A 23,540-nucleotide genomic window follows, 5' to 3' on the forward strand; every position below is an offset into this window, starting at 1 on the left:
GCTTATTTGCCATCTGTATCTCTTTTTTGGTGAGATGTTTATTAAGGTCTTTGGCCCATTTTTTAATTGGTTTGTTTGAGTTTTTTATTGTTGAGTTTTAGAGTTCTTTGTGTATTCTGGATAATAGACCTTTATCAGCTATGTCTTTTGCAAATGTATTCTCCAATCTGGGGCTTGTGTTCTCATTCTCTGGAGTCGAGCGTCTTTAAAACAATTATTTTTAATTCTCTGTCAGGTTATTTGTAGATCTCCATTTCTTTTGGGTCAATTACTGGAAATTTATTTTTTCCCTTTAGTGGTGTCATGTTTCCCTGATTTTTCATGTTCTGCATAGTCTTGCATTGGTGTCTGCGCATTTCAAGGAGGGGTCCCTCTTGCAGACTTAGTAGACTGGCTTTGGTGAGGAAAGACGTTTACCTGTGAGTTGGCAAAAGGGTACCAGCTGAGTGGGGTGCATGGCAGTGCCAGGTTCTGCACTGGTTTTGGGGGCACTAGTTTCATGGGTGTGCAATGGCTCCAGTGGCACACGGGGTGCTGAATCCAGGGGGCACACGATAGCACCAGGTCTGGGGGATGAGCACACATATAGAGCCTTTTAAAAGCAATTGTGATCAAATACAAAACATAAAATTTAGCCTCTCAACCATTTTTAAGTGTACAGTTTTCGTTCCATTTGAATAGTTTCAGTTTTGCAAGGTTAAAAAATTTTAGGGCTCTCCATGGCTTTTAAGACTGATGTGTTTAAAAGCTCGGTACTGTCTTGGTAAGGAAACTCTTAAGGCTGTTTTTGTGTGGCAGTGAATTCCCTGGGCTGAGAGCCAGGGCAGGAGCAAATGCTGTGGTTCTTGGTCTTCTCTTAAAGTCTGGGACATGATTATGAGCGTTCCTGTTGCCTCAAGGCCCTTCCCAGCCTCTGCCCACAGTTCTTTGTGTACCAGATGAGGTCTGGGGGATGAGGACACGTACATTTGAAATTGAGCACTACACAGCGTGTGACCTGGGTGGAGCCCTCTCGCTCTCTGTGCTGTTGCCGTTAATGGTTTTTAGGTTTGCAGCCTAGCCACAATTTAGCACCGTTTTTTGTATCCTCCTGCCTTTTGCATTTGCTTCAAGCCATCTCCCCAGAAGACTTGCAAACTCCTGGGGCAGACTCTCTGGCCTCTCTTCCCACATGACCCATTTTGGAGTGGAGCGCACAGTAGGGCTTCCATAAGGATGTACCTGTTGCTTTAGTTCTCCTGTGCTGTCCAATATGGTAGCCACTGGCCATATGTGACTATGTAAATTAATTAAATGCAAACTTAAATGTAAATTAATTAAATTAAACTAAACATTTAGTTCCTTGGTCACACCCGCCACATTTCAATTGCTCAATAGTCACATGTGGCTAGTGGCCACCAAGTCGGACAGTGTAGATACGACCTTGCTTCATCCTTTGAGAAAGTTCTCTTGTTCAACTGTTGCCTGGCTGCGGGTGTTCTGAGGCTTTGTCATTAATTAGCCAGTTTCCTTCCCTGGAAGGATCACCCAGGAGGCAAATCCAGGCTCCTCCTTCCTGACCTTGTGACACTGAATCTCTGTTGATTCTGTCCTTTAAGAGACACCTCAGGGCATGAGGAATCTTTGGGGGCTGATGGAATTGTCTGGTAGGTTGATTGTGGCAATAGTTTCAAGGATGCCTGCGTCTGTCAAAATCATTGACTTGTACACTTCAAGTGGATATAGTCTGTTATATGTAAATCATACCTCAAAAGTTGATTGAAAAATAAAGACCCCTCCCCCCAAAAATAACAAAGAAAATATCTTTTATTTGGGGCCCAACACTGACCTAAAGCCAGCTATTTTCACTAGAACGAAGCCGGAAAATTCCCAATTAGGTGGCATAACTAATAGCAGTTAGGAAGTGCCAGAAAGGGGAGGATAGAATTTTCTCCATTCCCTAATTGACTTGGAGAGAAGGAGGCAGATGTGCCAGCTCTTCATTCACCCGTCAGATGCTGGCCTCGCCCTGGGAGGGACTAAGACAGGGCTGTGCTTCGGGAGCTTCCCTCTGCAGTCGGGGAGGAGAGTCAGGTGCTGGCGCAAAGTGCTGGGAGAGCACACTGATGCTGCCTCGGTGCGAAAAGCACGGGTTAATCTTGAGAAAGCTTCGTGGAGGAGAGAGAATGTGATTTGAGACTTGAGCTTTATTTCAAAAGGGTATCAAGATAGGGAGGAAGCAAAAGAATTCCTTGTGGATAAGAGAGTGAACAGCACTGGGAGATAGAAGAAAGATAATATCCAGGAATGTTGTTGAAGCCTGGTGTGTGTGTGGGTGTGTGAGAGTTAGGCGGGTATATGTATGTATGTATGTATATACGTGTGTTAGGGGTGTGTATGTGTGTTGTGTGTGTGTGTAAGGGGAGGCTAACCAGAGAACAATGATACTTGGGAACAAGATAAACATTCCACAAGGAGAGCCCCCTTTGGCCTTCAAGTCATGTAAATCCATCAACCAGAAAATAACTGATGTTTTCAGGAAAACACATCACTAATTACCATGATGTCCCATTTTTGAGGCATTTAGCACCTGTGCTAAGTGCTGGGTAAACTGCAAAAGTATTCACCCTCACAACAGCCCTGCCAGGCAGGTGTCATTATCTCATTTTGTGACTAGGAACTTGGGGTTCCAGGGGAGAACCACATAGCCCGAGGCTCCATATCTAGGAAGTGGCAAAGCCAGGTCTTTGATGCCGGGCCTCTGACCCTCAGCTACCTCTCAACCCTGACCCCAGAGCTTAGATTTTGGCTCCATTCAGCAGCTACAGGGCTTAGGGCAGCTCCCAGCCCATGCCTTCCAAGAAAGTTCCTCTTTACCCGTCAGAATTCTCAATGGTTCTCAACATTTAGTATGCATAAAAATCATCCAGGAACTCATTAAATGACAATCCCTGGTCCCTTCCTTAGCAACTCTGACTTGGGGGGTTAGGCCCAGGGCCTGGGAATCAGCATTCTAACAAGAGGTCTTTGTGATTCTGCTGAGCTGGTCCTTGGACCAGACTTTGAAGAACACCAGCCTCGAGTTTCTACTGCATTTGCTGCTAGTATGCAGAGATGTATGGAGAGATCTCTGGCTGCAGTTTACATAATATTCCCTGGGGCACAATTAAGGAAGCAAAAAGACAGTCCGGAGGCCACTACAGTCATCCAGTTGAGAGAGGACTAGGCCACCGTCACAGCAATGGAAGTGGTTGGCTTGGACAGAAATTTTGCACTTGATGTTGACATGTTGCCAGTGGAGTGGAGCAGCACTGAAGCCAAGGTCGCCTCTGATGCAGGGTCGGTGAGCCGAAGAGTCGAAAGAAGATTTCTTAGACTCTTAAGATCTGGCAGTAGTGCTCTTTTATTTAGAGAATAGTATAGAATAGCATGGGGACAGGACCCATGGGCAGTCAGAGCTTCTGCTGCCACCATGGGGACACGACCCATGGGCAGTCAGAGCTGCTGCGTGGGGACAGGGCCCACGGGCAGTCAGTGATGCTGCTGGCATGGGGTGCTGCTGCTGCCGCCGCTGGCATGGGGATAGGACCCATAGGCAGCCAGAGCTGCTGCCGGCATGTTGCTGCTGCCACTTCTGCTGCCGCTTCTGCTGCCAAGTTGGGTGGAGAGTAAGGCTAAATTTAAGGCATAGGTATGTGCGTTATCTCTTTACAAGACAAAGAATATGTAAAAAAGTTAAAATGGTGTCAGTGCCCCATAGTGTCTGGCCATTTGGCGGTCCCACAAATTTTAGATAAGAATCAAACCAGATTGAGTAAATGGCAGAAGTCACTGCTTGAATTTTATCCTCAGCCAAAGACAAAGGAGGATTTGGGGGTGGGGGGTCAGTTACATGAGGTTGCCAGACAGTAACCAACTTAAGTTCTTGCCTCTGGCATTGATTAAGAGCTTCTAGAGATAAGGCCATCCCCCTTCTTCCTGGCACAGAGAGGGAGGCATCTTTACAGATAGAGGTTTCCCTTAGAAATGTAAATGTTTCCCAACAAAGGGGCAAGCAAATTCCACTCCTTGGAGCCTGCTTCTCATCTGTAGTTTTAAAATTAAGCAGTCTAAAAATCCTCATCAGCCTCCAGGGTTCCGCCTGGTCATCGGGCTGGAGTGGGATGCTCCTGCGTGAAGTGGTTTAGGGGCAGGATGAAGTGTTTGGTTTTGGACGTGTTGAGAGAGTGTGAGGCGGATGGGAAGGGGCTTGAGTTGAGTGAAGATGGGTAGCGGGTGGGAAACAGTGGAGAAGCTGGGTGGCAGTTGTGGGTAGAGACTGGGCCAAGAAGAAATGGCAAAGAGCCCAAAGAGAGAAGGGGGTCATATGATGAGAGGAAGTAATGCAGTTGGTGGAGATGACAGTCATTGCTGGGTGGTGGAAAGAGCACCGATTAGCAGTCTCGGGGAGAGCCTCGGCTCCTTCTTCACCAGCTCGGTGACCTTGGGCAGGTCACTTGGCAGCTCCGCGTTCAGGCTTTCTTCAGCTGTAAAAGTGAGCTAATACTTGTGCTGTGTCTCCAGCAAGGCTGTTGTGAGAATCCAATGTCAAAAGGTACGTAAAAGCCTCTTAGAGGGAGTTGCTGTGAGCAGGCCTTCTCTGTGTGCACCCTTTGGGACCCTTGCCGTTGATCTCAGCGGTTACCTCCGGGTGCAGAGCCCTGAAACCCTCTGGCAGAATGAATGGCTTCTTCACGTGGGAGGCAACGGGGACAGTGCGAAATGCTTGGGCTTCCAATCTGATGTGCTGCCTTCCAAGTCCGGCCCTGCCTCTGCTACCTACGGCACCTCCTCAGAGCTTTGGGTCTTCACCTGCAGAATGGGAAAATCCACCCTAACCTGACCTTAGTGCAAGATCGCTTGGGTGCAGGAAACAGAAATCCACTGGGGCTCACTCAAGGAAAGATTTATTAGAAGGAGTGGATGTATTTCACAGAACCCACTAGAAAGGAAGCACCTTGAGGACAGGGACTACTGTGTACCTGGCCCTAGAACAGGACCTGGCACGTGGTAACCCCCGATGGATATTAATTAAATAAACACACCGAAGGGAAAGAGGGGTCTCATGAGAGCTGAGAGCTGAGAGCCAGGAATCTGTCAAGAGCCTTGGTAGTTAGCGGATCCAATTCTCTCTCTCTCCCTCCCTCCATTTCCCCCCTTCCTCTCTCTCCCTTCTCCTCTGTACATCTGTTTCATTTTCCTTTCTGCAAACAGGCATCCTGGAGCTCCCATCTGCAAGTCTCAGCTCAGGCCAGCATGGCCCAGGGCCTACCTCTCACTGGCCTGTATCACTGTGTCCAGTTCCGCATCCCTCAGGGAGAGAATCTCAGTGGCCTAGGCTGAAGATGTCCACTCAGCTGTGACTGGGAGAGCATCTGTTGCTATGGAGAGCTGCCCCTCATGCTGGAGGAGCAACTTTCCAGGAAATGAGATGGAGAGGAAGTTGCTGGATCTCTGTTATGTAAATTTGACCAACTGGCCATCTTGCTAAGTGGCCTAAAGCTGTATGCGGCTCATATAGATGCAGAGAGAGTAGAGACTGTTCTGTGTGTGGCCAGGAGTCTAGGAGGCCCTGGGCAGGTGGGCTTTTCACTTGACTTCTCTCTGCACACCTGCAGGCTGGTGACTGGGGAAGGGGGTGGAGTAGGGTAGCTATAAGACAGGAGAAAGAAAATGCGAGAAACTTCTGCATTATACCCAGACCCATTCTCTGCCCTGGCTGTGGCTCCCAGGGTTTCTGGGTGAATAAACTCAGCGAAGCCCCCTTGGCTGGCAGCATGATAAGACATATGATGACCATGTGTTACTTCCTGCACCCTTGGAGTCACATTTCCATACCTGATTCAAGAAGCTTTTACAAACAGTTATAAGCAGCAGCAGGGACACAATAACCTAATTTACTGCGGCCACTTCTCACAGCCTTCTTAATACTTTCTTAATAGCATTTCTTAATACTACAAATTGCCCATGGCCAGATTTGTCATGGAAGGAACACATTTGACTAAGTTCTCTGATCATCAAATAACTGATTTCAGATGTCTTTATAATTTCTTCACATTATAGTTCAACATTTTTCTGGCTAAATCTTTTGTCTACCCCACTCTTCCTCAAGTCAGTTGGGTAAGGATGGGGCTGCCCCGAGGTAGCATTTCTAGTCACCACCTGGAACATATATGTTATACATGAGAATAATAAGTATGAAATTTGGAACATGTGTAGGAATCACATACATCATACATACATTGTATGTATTTTATGAGAATTCCACTTTGAGTAGAGAAAGAGAAAGATAGAGATAGATAGATAGAGAAAGAGAGAGAATTCCCATCCAAGCGTTCAAGCCGTGGAGGCGTTTCTGCCCAGAGCTCCATCAGTGAGCCCAGGAGACAGGGACTTGCCTTGGCTGATTTCTCTTGTAGGTCTCATGTCTCTCACATCTTTAATCGCATAAGGATCTCTAGACCTAAGATGCTATTTTTTTAAAGACAATTTTTTTAGAACAGTTTTAGATTTACAGTAAAATTGACATTTCCCATAGGCTCCCTTCCCCACACGTGTCTAGCCTCCCCCATTATCAACATCACCGTAGGATGCTACCTTTGTTACCAAGGATGAGCCTACATCGACATATAATCACCCAGGGTCTATTGTTTACCTAAGGGTTCACTCTTGGTGTACATTCAGTTGGTTTGGACAAATATATAATGATATATATCCATCATTATAATAGCTTACGGCGTATTTTCCCTGCCCTAAAATTCCTTTGTGCTCCACCTGTTCATCTTCCTCACCCTGCCCTGCCAACCCCTGGTAACCACTCATTTTTTTACTGTCTCCGTAGTTTACCCTTTCCAGAGTATCATATAGTTGGAATCATACAGTACGTAGCCTTCTCGCATTGGCTTCTTTCACTGAGTAATGTGCATTGAAGTTTCTTCCATGTCTTTTCATGACCTGGTAACTGATTTCTTCTTAGTGCTGAATACTATTCCATTGTCTTGATGTACCACAGTTCTTTTATCCATTCACCTATGGAAGGACAGCTTCACTGCTCCCAAGTTCTGGCAATTATGAACAAAGCTGCTGTAAACATCTGTGTGCAAGTTTTGTGTGGACATAAGTTTTCAAATCCTTTGGGTAAATACCAAGAATTGAGGTTACTGGATCATCTGGAAACTGTCTTCCAAAGTAGTACACCATTATGCATTCCAACCAGCAATGTTCCTATTGCTGCACATCCTCATCAGCGTTTAGTGTCAGTGTTTTGGATTTTAGCCATTCTAATACGTGTGCAGTGGTCTCATTATTGTGTTAATTTCCACTTTCCTGATGACATATGGTTTTCAGCATCTTCCATATGCTTATTTGCCATCTGTCTATCTTCTTTAGTGGGATGTCTATTAACTTCTTTGGTTCATTTTTCATTTGCGATGTTAGTTTTCTTATTGTTGAATTTTAAGAATTCTTTGTACGTTTTGGATATAAGTCCTTTATCAAATATGTCTTTTGCAAATATTTTCTCCAAGTCTGTATTTCGTCTTCTGATGCTCTTGAAATTGTCTTTTGCAGCACAGAAATTTTTAATTTATTGAAGTCCAGCTTATCAATGATTTCTTTCATGGATGGGCTTTGGTGGGCTATCTAAAAAGGCATTGCAACACCCAGGGTCATCTAGGTTTTCTCTTATGTTATCTTCTAGGTGTTTTATAGCTTTGCATTTTACATTTTGATCTATGCTACATTTTGAGATAGTTTTGTAAAAAATTGTAAGGTCTATGTGTAGATTCCCTCTTTTCCCCAGTGGATGTCTAGCTGTTCCAGCACAGCTTGTTGAAGAAATTATCTTTACTTCATTGTATTACCTTTGCTTCTTTGTCACAGATGAGTTGACTGTATTTATGTGGATCTATTTCTCTGCTCTCTCTTCTGTTCCATTAATCTGTTTGTCTGTTTTTTGCCAATACCACACCGTCTTGATTACTTTATAGTAATTACTTTATAGTGTAGGCGAGGAAGACATTTCCTCTTCCCAAATGTGGGTTCGTCTGGCCGGAGAACGAATTAAATTCACATGAGACAGAATAGCAAGAGAAAATTAAACAAAGCTTTATGAGGAACCACGGCCCGGGGCCTTTCTTCCCGAAGGAAGAAAGGGCACCGAAGAAGTGGGGTACACGGAGTGGTTATATACCCCCAAACAGGGTGTTTCACATATGATTGAAATGTCCCTTTTACAATAGTCACGAGGCTGCTCTGTCAGCACAGCTCTTGATGGAAACGGCAGATAGGTCTGCTGTCTCCGTGAACGCCGCGGGGTGGCAGGTGTGTTACCTTGGGCTGGGGGGTCACAGATGAGCGCTGCAATGGGTTCCCAGCCTAAAGAAAGATGCTTAATCTTTAAGGAGATGCCAACGTTGGGGGGTGGGGGGGAGGGAAGTCAGTTAGAGGAGGTTACCAGACTAGCACAATAAAATGCAGATTTAAGTCCTTGCCTTTGGTATTGATTAAGAGTTTCTAGAGAGAAGGTCATCGCCTTTCTTCTTCCTGGTACAGAGAGGGAGGCACCTTTACAGATAGAGATTTACCTTACAAAGGTGTCCTAACAAAGGGCAAGTTCCATTCCTCAGAGCCTCCTTCCCTGTCCCAGTTTATCAAAAGCAATCAGCCTCAAATAATCCTGATGCCAAAGAGACATATCTTGGGGTGGCCAATTTCAGGTCCCTACAATAGCAAGTTTTGAAGTCAGGTAGTGTCTGTCCTCCAACTTTATTCTTCTCCTTCAATATTGTGCTGGCTTTTCCTCTCCATATAAACTTTAGAGTCAGTTTGTCAATATTCAAAAAATAACTTGCTGAGATTTTGATTGAGATTGCATTGAATATATAGATCAAGTTGAGAAGAACTGACATCTTGACAATATTGAGTTTTCCTATCTGTGAATATGAAACATATATCTGTTTTATTGATCTTTTTAAAGAAACAGCTTTTGGTTTTGTTGATTCTCTTTATTGACTTCCTGTTTTCAATTTCATTGGTTTGTGCCCTAATTCTTCTTATTTATTTTCTTCTCCTTAATTTGGATTTAGTTTTCTCTACTTTTTCTAGTTTTCTAAGGTAGAAGCTTATATGATTGATTTTAGAGCTTTCTTTTTTTTTAATATATGCATTCAATGCTGTAAATTCACCTCTAGGTACTGCTTTAGCTGCATCCCACAAATTTTGATAAATTGTGTTTTCATTTTCTTTTAGTCCTAATATTTTAAAAATTTATCTTGAGATTTCTTCTTTGGCCCATGTGTTATTTAGAAGTATATTGTTTAATCTCCATGTATTTTGGGATTTTCCAGTTATCTTCCTGTTCATTTCTGTTAATTTCTAGTTTAATTCCATTGTGGTCTGAGAGCAGATGTTGTATGATTTTTTTCTTTTGAATTTGTAAGTGTGATTTATGGCCTAGAATGTGGTCAATCTTGGTGAATGTTCCATGTGAGCTTGAGAAGCATGTGTAGTCTGGTGTTGTTGGATGAAGCAGCTAAAAAAGGTCAATTATATCCTGTTGATTGATGGTGTTGTTGCATTCAACCTTGAGCCGACTGATTTTCTGCTTGCTGCATCTGTCCATCTCTGAGAGAGTGGTGCTCAAGTCTCCATCTCTGATAGTGGATTCATCTATTTCTCCTTTCAGGTCTATCAGTTTTTACCTCAGGTAGTTTGATGCTCTGTTGTTGGTGCATACACGTTAAGAATTGTTACGTCTTTTTGGAGAATCAACCCCTTTATCATTATATAATGGCCTTCTTATCGCTGATAACTTTCTTTACCTTGAAGTCATCTCTTTCTGTAATTAATACAGCTACTCCTGCATTATTTTGATTAGTGTTAGCATGATGTACTTTTCTCCATCCATTTACTTTTTTTAAAAAATTGGAAAGATTGATATATATATATTTTGCTGGGAAAGATTTGCCCTGAGCTAACATCTGTTGCCAATTTTCCTTTTTCCCCTTCTTCCCAAAGCCCCAGTACATCGTTGTATATTCTAGTTGTAAGTCCTTCTAGTTCTTCTATGTGAGCCACCACCACAATGTGGCTACTGACAGGCGAGTGGTGTGGTTTTGCGCCTAGGAGGCGAACCTGGGCCTCGAAAGCAGAGCGCACTGAACTTTAACCACTAGCCATGTGGGCTGGCTCCCCATCCATTTAGTTTTAATCTATATGTGTCTTTATGTTTAAAGTGATTTCTTTTCAACAACATACAGTTGGGTCATGTTTTTTGATCCACTCTGAAAATCTCTGTCTTTTAATTGGTGCCTTTAGACCATGGACATTCAAAGTGACTATGGAATAGCTGGATTAATATCCACCATATTTATTATTGTTTTCTATTTCTTGCCCTTGTTCTCTGTTCCTATTTTTATTTTTCCTTTTTTTCTGCCTTGTGTGGTTTTAATTGAGCCTTTTATATGATTCTGTTTTCCTTTCTTTCTTAGCATATCAGTTATACTTCTTTTTAAACTTTTTTTAGAGATTGTCCTAGAGTATGAGATATACATTTATAACTAATCCATGTCTACTTTTAAATAACACTATACCACTTCACGGGTTGTTTGAGTACCTTATAACAACAAAATAATTCTAATTTTTTTCTCCTATCCCTTGTATGATTGCTATTATTCATTTCATTTATATATAAGCATACATAGCATACATAAGCTTACATATGTATAAGTACATACATAAGCATACTTTATCAAATATAGTTTTGCTGTTATTATTTCGAACACACTGTTATCTGTTAGATCAATTAAGAATAAGAAAAATAAAAATTTTTATTTTACCTTTGCTGATTCCTTCCCTATACTCTTCCTTTCTTTATGTAGATCTGAGTGTCTGACCTATACTATTTTCCTTCTCTCTAAAGAACTTCTGTTAACATTTCTTGCAAGGCAGGCCTACTGGCAACAAATTCTCTCAATTTTTGTTTGTCTGAGAAAGTCTTTGCTTCCTGATGTTGGTGAAGGATAATTTCACAGGGTACAGAATTCTAGTTTGGTGGGTTTCTTCTCTCAGCACTTAAATATTTCACTCTCTTCTTGGTTTCTGTGGAGAAGTTAGAGGTGCTTCTTACCTTTGTTCCTCTATAGACAGGTAAGGTGTTTTTTCTTTCTGGCTTCTTTCAGGATTTTTTTCTTTATCTTTGATTTTCTGTAAAAATGCCAGGGTGAAGTTTGTTTGACATTTGTCCTGCTTTGTGTTCTCTGAATTTCCTGGATCTTGTGGTTGGGTGTCTGATATTAATTATGGAGAAATTCTCAGTCGTTATTGTTTCAAATATTTCTTCTGTTCCTTTCTCTCTTTCTTCTCTTTCTGGCATACCCACTATGCATGTATTATGCCTTTTGTAGTTGTCTCAGGTTCCTTGGATATTCGGGGTTCTTTTTTCTTTGTTCTCTCTGCTTTTTAGTTTTTGAAGATTCTATTGATGTATCCTCTAGCTTAGACATTCCTCCCTCACTTGTGTCCAGTCTACTAACAAGCCCATCAAAGGCATTCCTCATATGTGTTACAATGTTTTTGTATGTCTAGCATTTCTTTTTGGTTGTTTCTTAGGATTTCCGTCTCTCTGCTTACATTGTTCATCTGTTCTTGCCTGCTATCTATTTTATCAATTAGAGCCCTTAGAATATCGATCACAATTATTTTAAATTCTTGGTCGGATAATTCCAACATCCCTGCCAAGTCTGGTTCTAATGCTTGCTCTGTCTCATCAAAATGTGCTTTTGCCTTTTGGTATGCCTTGTAATTTTTATTGATAGCCATGATGTACAGACATGCTGTACCAGGTATAAGGAACTGCTGTAAATAGGCTTTTAGTAACGTAGTGATGAGGTTTGGGGTAGGGATAGCATTCTATAGTTCACTGTTACTGAGCCCTAGGGGACTGTGACGCACGAGTGGGTTTTTTCACCTGGAGTTGCTCACGCCAATGGAACAAGACTGGGTTCAGAACAGCAGAGCAGAAATTTTATTTGTGGATCAAGGAATGGCGAACGGAGAGCTTGTGCTTTAAAAACATCTTCTCCCTGAAGACAAGGAGATGGGGAACTTTTAAAGGGCAATGGGTCATGGCATCAGCAGGGTTCCGGGAAAGGGGCGGCGACTTCCAGGAACAGCTGGTGAGTGCGTAGTCCTTGGAACTCCTTTGCGCATGGCACCAGATGTGTCTATCAAGGCACACGCGCCCCTCCCCGGACCTGGACTCTAGCATGGTAATGAGGCAAACATGACTCCAGGGAGCTTCCAGGTCCTTCTGCGCAGGTGCTGCTCGTGTGGTCCGGCCAGAACTGGCTTAGGGCGGTTTGCAGCTGCGGGTTCTTTGAAGAGTAACTGAAAAACATCTCAAAGGAAAACGTCGGGCGTGGGGCAAAGCTAAGTTTCTCTGTTGGGAATACATGTCAGTGCACCGGGCATGCGTGTGGGTGGCACTGTGATGAGGTCTCCGTCTATTAATGAGCATGTGCCTCTTGCCTGTAAACTCCACAAGCCCTCTCAGTTTTCTCTCTTCCTTTATGTGGGACAGAATGGTTAGAAGGGGCTGGAGTTGAGTAATTCCCTCTTCCCACATGGAAGGCTAGAGCCAGCGGGACTTGAGATTTTCCTTCTTCAGTCAGGTAGGCTCTGATAACACCTTAAGGATGCTATTTTTCTCATATAGCATGTCCCCTAAGAGCAAGGCAGCCCTCTCCTCAGATGTTTAATGGAAGAACACTGGTGGTCCTGAGGCTAGTGGGGAGCACTGGCGGGCTGGGCTGGGGGGTGGCACCGTCCTGCAGGGAATTCTGACTGTGTATGACTTTTCCTTATGCGCTGACGTTTGAATCAAACTGTGTGTCAGATGTGACTTTGCTGCGCATTTTCCTTTTCTGCTTCTCATGGGCAAAGATGTGAGAACGTGTTGCAAACCTTAGCATCGCAGACGCCTGAAAGAACTTTTCCGAAGGGTGCTTGGCTTCGTGGCCTGGGTCCCTTCTCCCTTGGAAGTTGCTGGTCTTTGATTCGTAGAATATCCAATTCAGGTGGGAAATTCCAAGGCCCAGATCTGGGAAATGCTTTCTCTAGGACCCAGGGTAAGTTGTTAAGAGAGATGGAATGGAAACCCCACCCCTGGTTCTTTCCTTTCAGCCAAATTCACATTCATTTTCCCTGCTTGACATTTTTGACTATTTCCAACTAAAAATAGTGACCCAGTTACAAGCAGGAACTGGGAAATTCAACCCCAGGCCTTGGTAGCTGTATTACTTGGGCCTTGCTCTGCGGGCGTCATTAACATACGCATCACTCCCCAGCTGTCTCTGCAGTGTCGGGATGATTGAAAACAAAAGGAGATAGTGCAGAGGCATGCCAGGCTTTATCAAAGGATTCAAACAGTATTCCTTCAGCCTGGCAGTTAATTGCCAGATTGTCAGCAGCTCTGAAGACCCAGGCCCAAGAGCCTTCATCAGGAGTGACGGCGGCTGCCTGAGCCAGTCGTGAGTGTGAGGTTCTGAGGGGTGTGAGGCCTGGGCAAGAAGAGGAACGCAAGAGAAAGGAGGCCAGGTGGCGCACTGTAGCGAGCTGGCCGGGTCAAGACTTACTGTGTGTTGGACATCTGGCCCACTTAGTAGAAGTCACTGGGCACACAGAGCTAATGCCTGGGCTTCTCATTCAAGAAAAAGGGTCCCTTCAGGGCCTGGGGCCCCCAGAACCTTAGAAATTCCCCGGAAGGCATCGCCCAGAGCTCATGGGCCATCTTCCCTGAGCACAGCTGAGCAACGCCCCGTTGTCTTCATGATGCTGATGAGGATTTTAGGCTGGTTATTTTTAAAACTACAGATGAGAAGCAGGCTCCGAGGACTGGAATTTTGCTTGCCCTTTTGAGAGACATTTGCGTTTGTGAAGGAAGGGGGGATGACCTTGTAGGGACCTGAAATTGGCCACCCCAGGATATGTCTCTTTGGCATCGGGATTGTTTGGGGCTGATTGCTTTTGATAAACTGGGACAGGGAAGGAGTCTCTGGGGAATGGAACTTGCCCTTGTTGGGACACATTTACATTTGTAAGGTAAATCTCTATCTGTAAAAGGTGCCTCCCTCTCTGTACCAGGAAGAAGAAGAGAGATGACCTTATCCCTAGAAACTCGTAATGGGGAAGGCAAGAACTTAAGTTGGTTGCTGTCTGGCCATCTCATGTAACTGATTTAGGGTGGTGGCTTCTGACCTTTACTTAATCCAATTTGATTCTTGTCAAAAAGTCATGGGATCATCCAACAACCAGACCCCACCTGCACTGATACCATTTTAATTTTTTTCATGTTCTTTCCTTTGTCTTGTAAAGAGATGAATCACATACCCATGCCTTATAAAATTAGCCCTAACCCTCAACTCAGGGCAGCAGCAGGAGCTCTGCCTGCCCATGGGTCCTGTCCCCATGCCAGCAGGGGCAGCAGCAGCTGCTCTGCCTGCCCATGGGCCCTGTCCCCATGCCAGTGGGGGCGGCAGCAGAAACTCTGACTGCCCATGGGTCCTGTCCCCATGCTATTCTACTCTCTAAATAAAAGAGCACTACTGCCAGATCTTAAGAGTCTAAGAAATCTTTCTTTCGACTCCTCGGCTCACCGACCCCGCATCAATGCGTCTTAGTCTTTCTTGAGGCCCAGGGCCCCCAGAAGTAAGGGCTACAGGGCTTGTGTTCCCCTCTCCTCCCCATGCCAGCACCGCACCTCATGCCTAACCTTACGCTTCAGTCCATTACTGTTGGCTTTGCGATTATAGAGGAAAGGCTGCCGCCTGCTTTCCTGCTCACAGCCTTGGTACCTACTGAGACCGTCCCAGACCTTGTGAAGGCGTGGGCCTGGGTGTGAGACAGGGCTAAGGCAGAACAAACAAACGGTCTCCTGAGCAGCAGACAGTGCAGCAGCAGCATGCGGCTGTCCCCCAGCATCTGGGATTAACCATCGGCCGGCCACTCACAAGCTCCAGGAGCACCACGCTTTGTGAACATCCTCCTCCCCTTGCCTAGGCATCTCCCTCCCCTCCTAGCCAACCAGGAGTCTGGTCACAAGCCTGGCGCCTGGCCTGGAGACTGACCAGTCCCCAGCTGCCAACCCGACTCCGCACTTTAGACTGACCAGTGCCCAGCTGCCCACCTCAGCCAGTATAAATGAGGACCCCAGACCCCGCTCGGGGCTGGTGTGTCAGTTTCCACCGGGTCGGCCTGGCCTGCTTTCCCTCCTCAGTTTCTTTCTAATTGGCCTGGCTTCGTCTCTCAATAAACTTGCATAATTTCTCCTGACCTGCTCTTGAATTCCTTCCTGCAGGAGGTCAGGAACCCACACTAAGGGCCGGGTCTCAGCTGGGACCCCGGAACCTGGTCCGGTAATCAGGTGGAAGAAAGGTGAGCACTGAAAGTAGAGGAGACTCATTTACTCTCACAGTTTGGAGCTTGGGATGCTCTATTTCCAGTCCTTTGGGTGAATGGGACTTTTGTTTAGCAAACATTATCCTTGTTGAGCCAACATTTGCTTCCACAAAAGCACATTTTCCATGGAGACTTATTCCTAGGCTTGGTATCTGGAAAAATCTTCCCTCCTTTTTCACTTGTTAAACAGAAACAAGAATGCATTTCTCCAGGGAATAAAGAATTCTCCTGGAGGCCAAAACTCCAGAGGAAGTTAGTCCAAATGTTGCTTTGCATATCTGAGCTTTGATGTTCTCTTCCTCTCTGCAGGCTGGAAAGTGGAAGGAAGCACTGACTCTGTTCCCAGCACTGCCTTTGATGAAACTCAAACCAAGTTGGTTACTGAATCAGTCACCTGAAAATGTTTCCTCTCAGAGTAAGTCCCCTAGTTCTGGGAGCTAATCTGGGAGCTAGGAAGAAAGGATGAGGACGGAGCATGCCCAGGGCCGCCTCGGCCACTTTCCAGCTGTTACTCTGAGCAGTTTTCTTCTCTGAGGCTTATATTCCTCATCTGTGAAATGGGCACACCCTGTTTTCTTATGTGAAGACACTTTTTTGGGACACATTTTCACCTGTTTGAAGCTGGCCGTTCGTCTCTCAGTGTGCCAGGCTTTCCCCGCAAGCTCCTTGTGCAAGCCCACTTCTGTGCAAAGAGCCAGCAGGGTCTGCATTTGGCCTGACGAGAGCCGGAAGGGGGAGGCTGGAGGAGTGGCCGCCTTGAGCTTCTTGCTTGCATCTGGTGCTGCCATTCTGCTCCAAGGCTGCTGCTCAGGAGCCCTGGGGGGTGCTCGCACTGTTTCCCCTGCTACCAGGTGGATGTACCTCCAGACACCTGGACATTTCTAGGGCTCTATGATGTCCTCCATGCTGGTGTTAGGGGCATGAGACCCCATCTGTTCCTAGAAAAGTTTGTGTGCTTTTTATCCTGAGACATCACCTGTCCTCGAAACGCATCGCTGGATTCCAAGGCAGGTTCCAGTGTAGCCTCCTCTGGCTCTGGGTGTAAATAGGAGTTTCTGAGGCCCAGGTCCTATTCCAGGGACCAGTTGTCTGGGTCCTTGAGCAGCCTCCTCGCCCCTCCCCCCTTGCCCTTCCTGTCCCTCCTCTTTCCAGTGTGCTAACAAGGATGAAATGGGTGAAATGACATGATGTTGGTGATTTGCCTTAAAAATGTATGTGTATGGGGCAGATGAAAAAAGAATGGCAAAATGGTGGTAATTGTTGAAGATGAGGGCTTATCATAGTATTTTCTCTACTTTTGAGAGTGTTTGAAAATTTCCCTAATAAAAAGTGAAAACGAAAATCAGTAAAAATTAGAAATAGAGAATTGAAGGGCTTCCTCGGGTTGTGTGACCGCATCGCATTAACAAACAGCTCTTGCTCAGAGCAGGGGGAGGGGCTGGGTCATCATTTTTCCAGGCTTCCTAATTCCAGTTCCTCATGCACCTAATTACTTGACTAATTGCAGGCTGCACAAAACTAGAAGTTCTGGCCAGAGGAGACCTGCCAGGGTGGAGTTAGCCCTCCTGCTGTGCCGTCTCCGATGGAGGTCCCATTGCCCCCAGGTATCCCAGGACAGAGATGCAGGAAGCCAATGCACTGAGTCTCCTGTCTATGTTCACCGCCTGCCCTTGAGAGCTGCAGCCTCTAAGGGGAGGGGAGATGCGGATGATGGTGACACTGATGGCAGTGGCCCACCTCTTCTGAGCACCCACTGTGTGCAAACCTCTCGGTGTTTCATCTACACAGCAGCCCCACAAGGTGGCCCCTACCACCAGAGCTTACAAGAAAGGAGTCTGAGTCTCAGAGAGACAGAGAAATGATCCTGGGCAGTATTTGAGCCAAGTTCTCTCCAGCCACTCCTCCTGCAGGGGGACCTGCCCCAGGTCATCCAGATGGCCTGAGTCTGAGCCAGGACAAGAACCAGGTGTGGCAGCAACAGCTCTGAGCCCGCCTCTGGGGGAGGGAGCCTTGCCTGAGGGAAGGTGAGGACTCTCCACTCCCTGGAGTTCCAAGGAGCCATTGCTCTCTCCTGACAGGGCTGAGCCGCCCTGAGGCTACTTGGTGCTGGGGAAAGCCCAGGTGTGGCTCCCTTAGCTCCCGCCATCCTGGGGAGACCCGCACTTTCTGTGTGTGCCCGCCAGGGGAGCTGGCATTCAGACAGCCCTGACGGCTTGGGCTTGACCGTGTGCCAAGAGCGCTGGGCAACGTGCACCCTGTATGCTCGCCTCGAGCAAGGCTGATAAACTCTGACCTTACATGGTGTTACATCTGACCTGACACACGTTAGGAGACAGCCATAAAAATCTCTGCACCGGCAACGGCCCTGGCCACATCCTGATCACCCGCCAATGCCGACGGCTCCTATGATTCCGCTGTTATAAGATGCTCTATATTTGCAAAACCCAGACAGGAAAGGTTATTACGTCTTCTCCTCTGTCTTACTAGGCTGTCAGTATCTGCCTTAGAAGAGAGGTGAGCCAGGCCTTAAGCTGCAGGGCGATAGTGCAGAAAGATGACTGAGTGCGGGGCCAGGCCCACCCAAGTTCAAGTTCTAATTCTGACACTTACTGGCTTGAGACCTTGGCCACTCGCTTTACTTCTCCCGTCCTTAAAAGGGAAACGACTCTTGACCCTCCCAGAAGTTTTGTCGTGAAGGCTACAGGACCTAACTTTGAGCTGTCATGTGCCTACATGTCATCTTCATGTTAGACCTGGCAAGTGCTCTTTATGTAAATGGCCTGATAAACATGCGTGTCCTGTCCTCGGGGATACAGAGTCCCATGGCAGAAACAAGACATCAAATGTGACCGTTCTATTAATTGTGGGGAATCTGTAATTCAAGGTAGAATAAACCATCGACCCGGCAGGAATGGACCTCATGAACCAGGGCTTACATTACATGAAAGCGAGTGGCATAATTATGGTGATGCTATAAGTTGTCATTCAAATTGAGACACTGTTAGTAGTGAATGGGGGCGCTCTTGGTAATCAACGCTGGGACAGTATATGCAAACAGGGGGCTGACCTGGGCACACTGAATGGAGGGGCATACTGTGGACAGCACATGTCGCTCCTCCTATGGTGTAGACGTGTGCACCTTTACCCCATCCCTAGAGCATCTGCCGGGCCAGAGCATGTGCCTCTTCTGGCATAAGCTGGGCCTTTGTGACCACGAGTGTCCACAGGAAAGCTTACACCCATGTCGGGGTTTCAGAACCTGTTTCCTGGGAAGGGTTCCCAGACTCACCAGCTTCTCATTTTACTCGGAATGCAATCCACATTCCTGGTCATGGCCTACAAGGCCCTGCCCTGGTCCCTGCCTCAATGCTACCTCCGTCCCCTCCCACGAAGCTCCAGCCAGGGATGTTCCCATCTCAAGCCACTGACTTGCCGTTCTTCCCGCCTCAGACGCGGCTCCCTCAGACCTTCGCACAACGTCTTCGCTCCGTAATTCACCTCTTGCCTTGAATGCCACTCTGGTGGCCGTCTAACCCTAAGCCTCCCCACCGCTCCCTCACTGTCATTGTCTCCAAAGCACCCAGCAGAGACAATACGCTTTCTTTTTAAAGATGGCTTTTTACTCCCTTGCTCGACTAGGCTCCAAACAGGACAGAACCGTGCCAGTTCCTACTTCTGGCGTCATCTCCACGCCTAACATACGCCTCTCCCGTCAGAGACCTGGTGAGTGGGTGGTCCTGTGTCACGTAGAGGAGCCTTTACACAGAACCACGTGGATTTCTCTCTGGAGAACCCATCATCTCTCACATTAGCAAGTGAGAGAATAAAGACCAGGAGGTAAAGATGAGGAGCTATGAGGCGGAGCTGTGAGAAGTGGAACGGGCTCCTGGAAAGGGCATGGGAATCAGGAGCCCAGTGTTCTGGTCCCAGAGTTGCGATGATCTGCTCAGTGACCTTGGGCGGGACACTTTACCTCTCTGGGCCACAGTTTTACTGTCTGTAAAATGGGGCGTAAAGAGTCTACAAGGGCTGTGTCAACCTTTTCTGCCAAGGGCCCGGTCATGAATGCTGTAGGCGTGCGGGCCATCCAAGTCTCTGTGGCAGCTCCCTGCCTTTGCCATTGCAGAGCAAAAGCAGCCAGAGATGGCCTGTGAATGGGGGTGGGTGTGGCCGTGTTCAGTGAAACTTCATTTACACAAACAGGCTGGAGGTCACCTTGGGTCTGTGGGACTTAGTCACCAAACCCTGGTCTTAGAATAGCAATTCCCAAACTTTCTTTGAAAAGGAGTTCAAAGAAATTTGGGAAATATGGAGTTCAACGAATGTCTTTATTTCAGCACTTCTCAGAACGGTTACTATGCTAATGAAAGTTGTGAGTTTTCAAGAAGGGATGCAGAATGGGGGGAGGGAGTGTCCTCTATCCCCTTGGGGTGGCATGCTGTAACGTACAGTGCCCGGTCCTGCCCACAGCCCTCAGCACTGACTGTTCGCACACATGCTCCTCCTATCTCACTGCCAGCGCTCAAGTCTCTGCCTGAGGACCTTCCCTCCATGCTCATGGAGGCAGGCCACCATGCTGGGGAGTCACCGCCCCGGAGCCGCCCTCAGCCAATGAGGAAGGGCAATTGGTGATGAATACCCAGCTTTTCGCCCCTTGGGAATGGAGATGGGGGCCAGTGTCCAAGTGTGGCTCTGGGGCCAGCAGCATCAGGGTCACCCAGCAGCCCACTGAATCAGGAACTCTGGGGGTTAAGCCCAGACTCTGTTCTAACGGTGCCTCCAGGTGGTTCTGATGTGCACCACGGTCTGAGGACCACTGCCCTCCGCTGTCTTGCAGGGGTCCAGAGAAAGAGCACCGGGAGCAGCAGATTTGCTCTCTTAGTGAAGCGGAATGGCAACAGAATTGTCCACATTTATATCACTTTTCTCTCCTCATTTTTTCACAGTTAACATATTTTTTTAATATTGAGATAATTTTAAAGTTACCAAAGGGTTGCAAGAAGAGTGCAGAGAGCTCCTTGATACCCTTCACCCCACTTCCCCTGGCGTTAACTTTTCACGTGGCCTAGAACACTTATCAACATTAAGACCTTAACCTTGGTCTTGTGCTAGGAACCAAAGCACAAAGCTTATTTGGACTTCCTGTTGTTCTTCCGACAATCTTTTTCTGTTCCAGAATCTGATCCAGGCTCCCACGTTTTATTTAGTCATCTTGTCTCCTCGGTCCTCTCCAAGGCCTGCTCCTCCGTCTTCCCTTGTCTTGCTTGACTTTGAAAGGTTTGCAGAGGACTGGTGGGTTATTTTGTAGAGTGTCCCCCAATGTGGGTTTGTCTGAGGTTTCCTATGTGTTAGATTTAGGTTCTGCTTTATTGGGAAGGACCCCACGGAGGTGCTGTGCCCTTCTCGGTGCCTCACATTAGGGAGTCCGTGAGGTCGCACATCTTATTGCTGCCAACCACTCCATCACTTGGCTGAGGTGGCATCTGCAAGGATTCTATGCTGCAAATGCACCATTTTTCTCTTTGAAATTACTGAGTCTTCCAGGGCACATACTTGTAGACTATGTAAATATCCTGTTTCTACTTAAATTTTCCCCGTTCATTTTAATATTCATCAGTAGATCTTGGCCGTGGCAATTATTACACTGGTGTACTATGTTCATGTCCCCTGCCCATTTTGTGATTGGGTTGTTTGATTTTTTGTTGTTGAGCTGTGTGAGTTCTTTACATATTATGGGGATTAACCCTTTGTCAGATAAATAACTTGTAAATATTTTTTCCCAATTAGTGGGCTGTTTTTTTGTTTCAATCCTGTTTTCCCTTGCCTTGAAGAAGCTCTTTAGTCTGATGAAGTCCCATTTGTTTATTCTTTCTATTGTTTCCCTCGTCTGAGGGGTTATGGTGTCCGAAAAGATTCTTTTGAAGCTGATGTCAAAGAGTGTACTGCCTATATTCTCTTCTAGAAGACTTATTGTTTCAGGCCTAATCTTTAGGTCTTTGATCCATTTTGAGTTTATTTTAGTGAATGGTGAAAAAGAATGGTCGATTTTCATTCTTTTGCATGTGGCTGTCCAGTTTTCCCAGCACCATTTGTTGAAGAGACTTTCTTTTCTCCATTGTAGGCCCTCAGCTCCTTTGTCGAAGATTAGCTGTCCATAGATGTGTGGTTTTATTTCTGGGCTTTCAATTCTGTTCCATTGATCTGTGCATCTGTTTTTGTACCACTACCATGCTGTTTTGATTACTGTGGCTTTGTAGTATGTTTTGAAGTCAGGGATTGTGATGCCTCCGGCTTTGTTCTTCTTTCTCAGGATTGCTTTAGCAATTCGGGGTCTTTTCTTGCCCCATATGAATTTTAGGATTCTTTGTTCAATTTCTGTAAAGAATGTCATTGGGATTCTGATTGGGATAGCGTTGAATCTGTAGATTGCTTTAGGTAGTATGGACATTTTAACTATGTTTATTCTTCCAATCCACGTGCATGGAATATCTTTCCATCTCTTTACGTCATCATCCATTTCTTTCAGAAAAGCCTTGTAGTTTTCATTGTATAGCTCTTTCACTTCCTTGGTTAAATTTATCCCAAGGTATTTTATTCTTTTTGTTGCAATCGTGAATGGGATTGAGTTCTTCAGATCTTTTTCTGTTAGTTCATTGTTAGCGTATAGAAATGCTACTGATTTATGTATGTTGATTTTATACCCTGCAACTTTGCTGTAGCTGTTGATTGTTTCTAATAGTTTTCCTATGGATTCTTTGGGGTTTTCGGTATATAAGATCATGTCGTCTGCAAACAGTGAGAGTTTTACTTCTTCGTTGCCTATTTGGATTCCTTTTATTTCTTTTTCCTGCCGAATTGCTCTGGCCCAAACCTCCAGTACTATGTTGAATAAGAGTGGTGAAAGTGGGCACCCTTGTCTTGTTTCTGTTCTGAGAGGGATGGGTTTCAGTTTTTGTCCATTGAGTATGATGTTGGCTGTGGGTTTGTCATATATGGACTTTATTATGTTGAGGTACTTTCCTTCTATACCTATTTTATTGAGGGTTTTTATCATAAATGGATGTTGGATCTTGTCGAATGCTTTCTCTGCATCTATTGAGATGATCATGTGGTTTTTGTTTCTCATTTTGTTAATGTAGTGAATCACGTTGATTGATTTGCAGATGTTGAACCATCCCTGTGTCCCTGGTATAAATCCCACTTGATCATGGTGTATAATCTTTTTGATGTATTGCTGTATTTGGTTTGCCAGAATTTTCTTGAGGATTTTTGCATCTATGTTCATCAGTGATATTGGCCTATAGTTTTCCTTCTTTGTGTTGTCCTTGTCAGGTTTGGGGATCAGGGTGATGTTGGCTTCATAGAATGTATTAGGGAGTGCTCCATCTTCCTCTATTTTCTGGAATAGTTTGAGAAGGATAGGTATTAAATCTTCTTTGAATGTTTGGTAGAATTCTCTAGAGAAGCCGTCTGGTCCTGGACTCTTATTTTTGGGGAGGTTTTTGATTGCTGTTTCTATTTCTTTACTTGTGATTGGTCTATTCAGATTCTCTATTTCTTCCTGATTCAGTTTGGGGAGGTTGTAAGAGTCTAGGAATTTGTCCATTTCTTCTAGGTTGTTCAATTTGTTGGCATATAGTTTTTCATAGTATTCTCTTATGATCCTTTGTATTTCTTTGGTATCTGTTGTGATTTCTCCTTTCTCATTTCTAATTTTATTTATTTGAGACTTCTCTCTTTTTTTCTTAGTGAGTCTGGCTAAGGGTTTATCGATTTTGTTAATTTTTTCAAAGAACCAACTCTTTGTTTCATTGATCCTTTCTACTGTCTTTTTTGTTTCAATATCGTTTATTTCTGCTCTAATTTTTATTATTTCCCTCCTTCTACTGACTTTGGGCTTTGTTTGTTCTTCTTTTTCTAATTCTGTTAGGTGTTGTTTGAGGTTGTTTACATAAGATTTTTCTTGCTTATTGAGGTGAGCCCATACTGCAATGAATTTCCTCTTAGGACTGCCTTTGCTGCATCCCAAATAAGTTGGTATGGTGTGCTTTCATTTTCATTTGTTT

This window comes from Equus quagga, chromosome 13, assembly GCF_021613505.1.
Source record: "Equus quagga isolate Etosha38 chromosome 13, UCLA_HA_Equagga_1.0, whole genome shotgun sequence".
Lineage (NCBI taxonomy): Eukaryota > Metazoa > Chordata > Mammalia > Perissodactyla > Equidae > Equus > Equus quagga.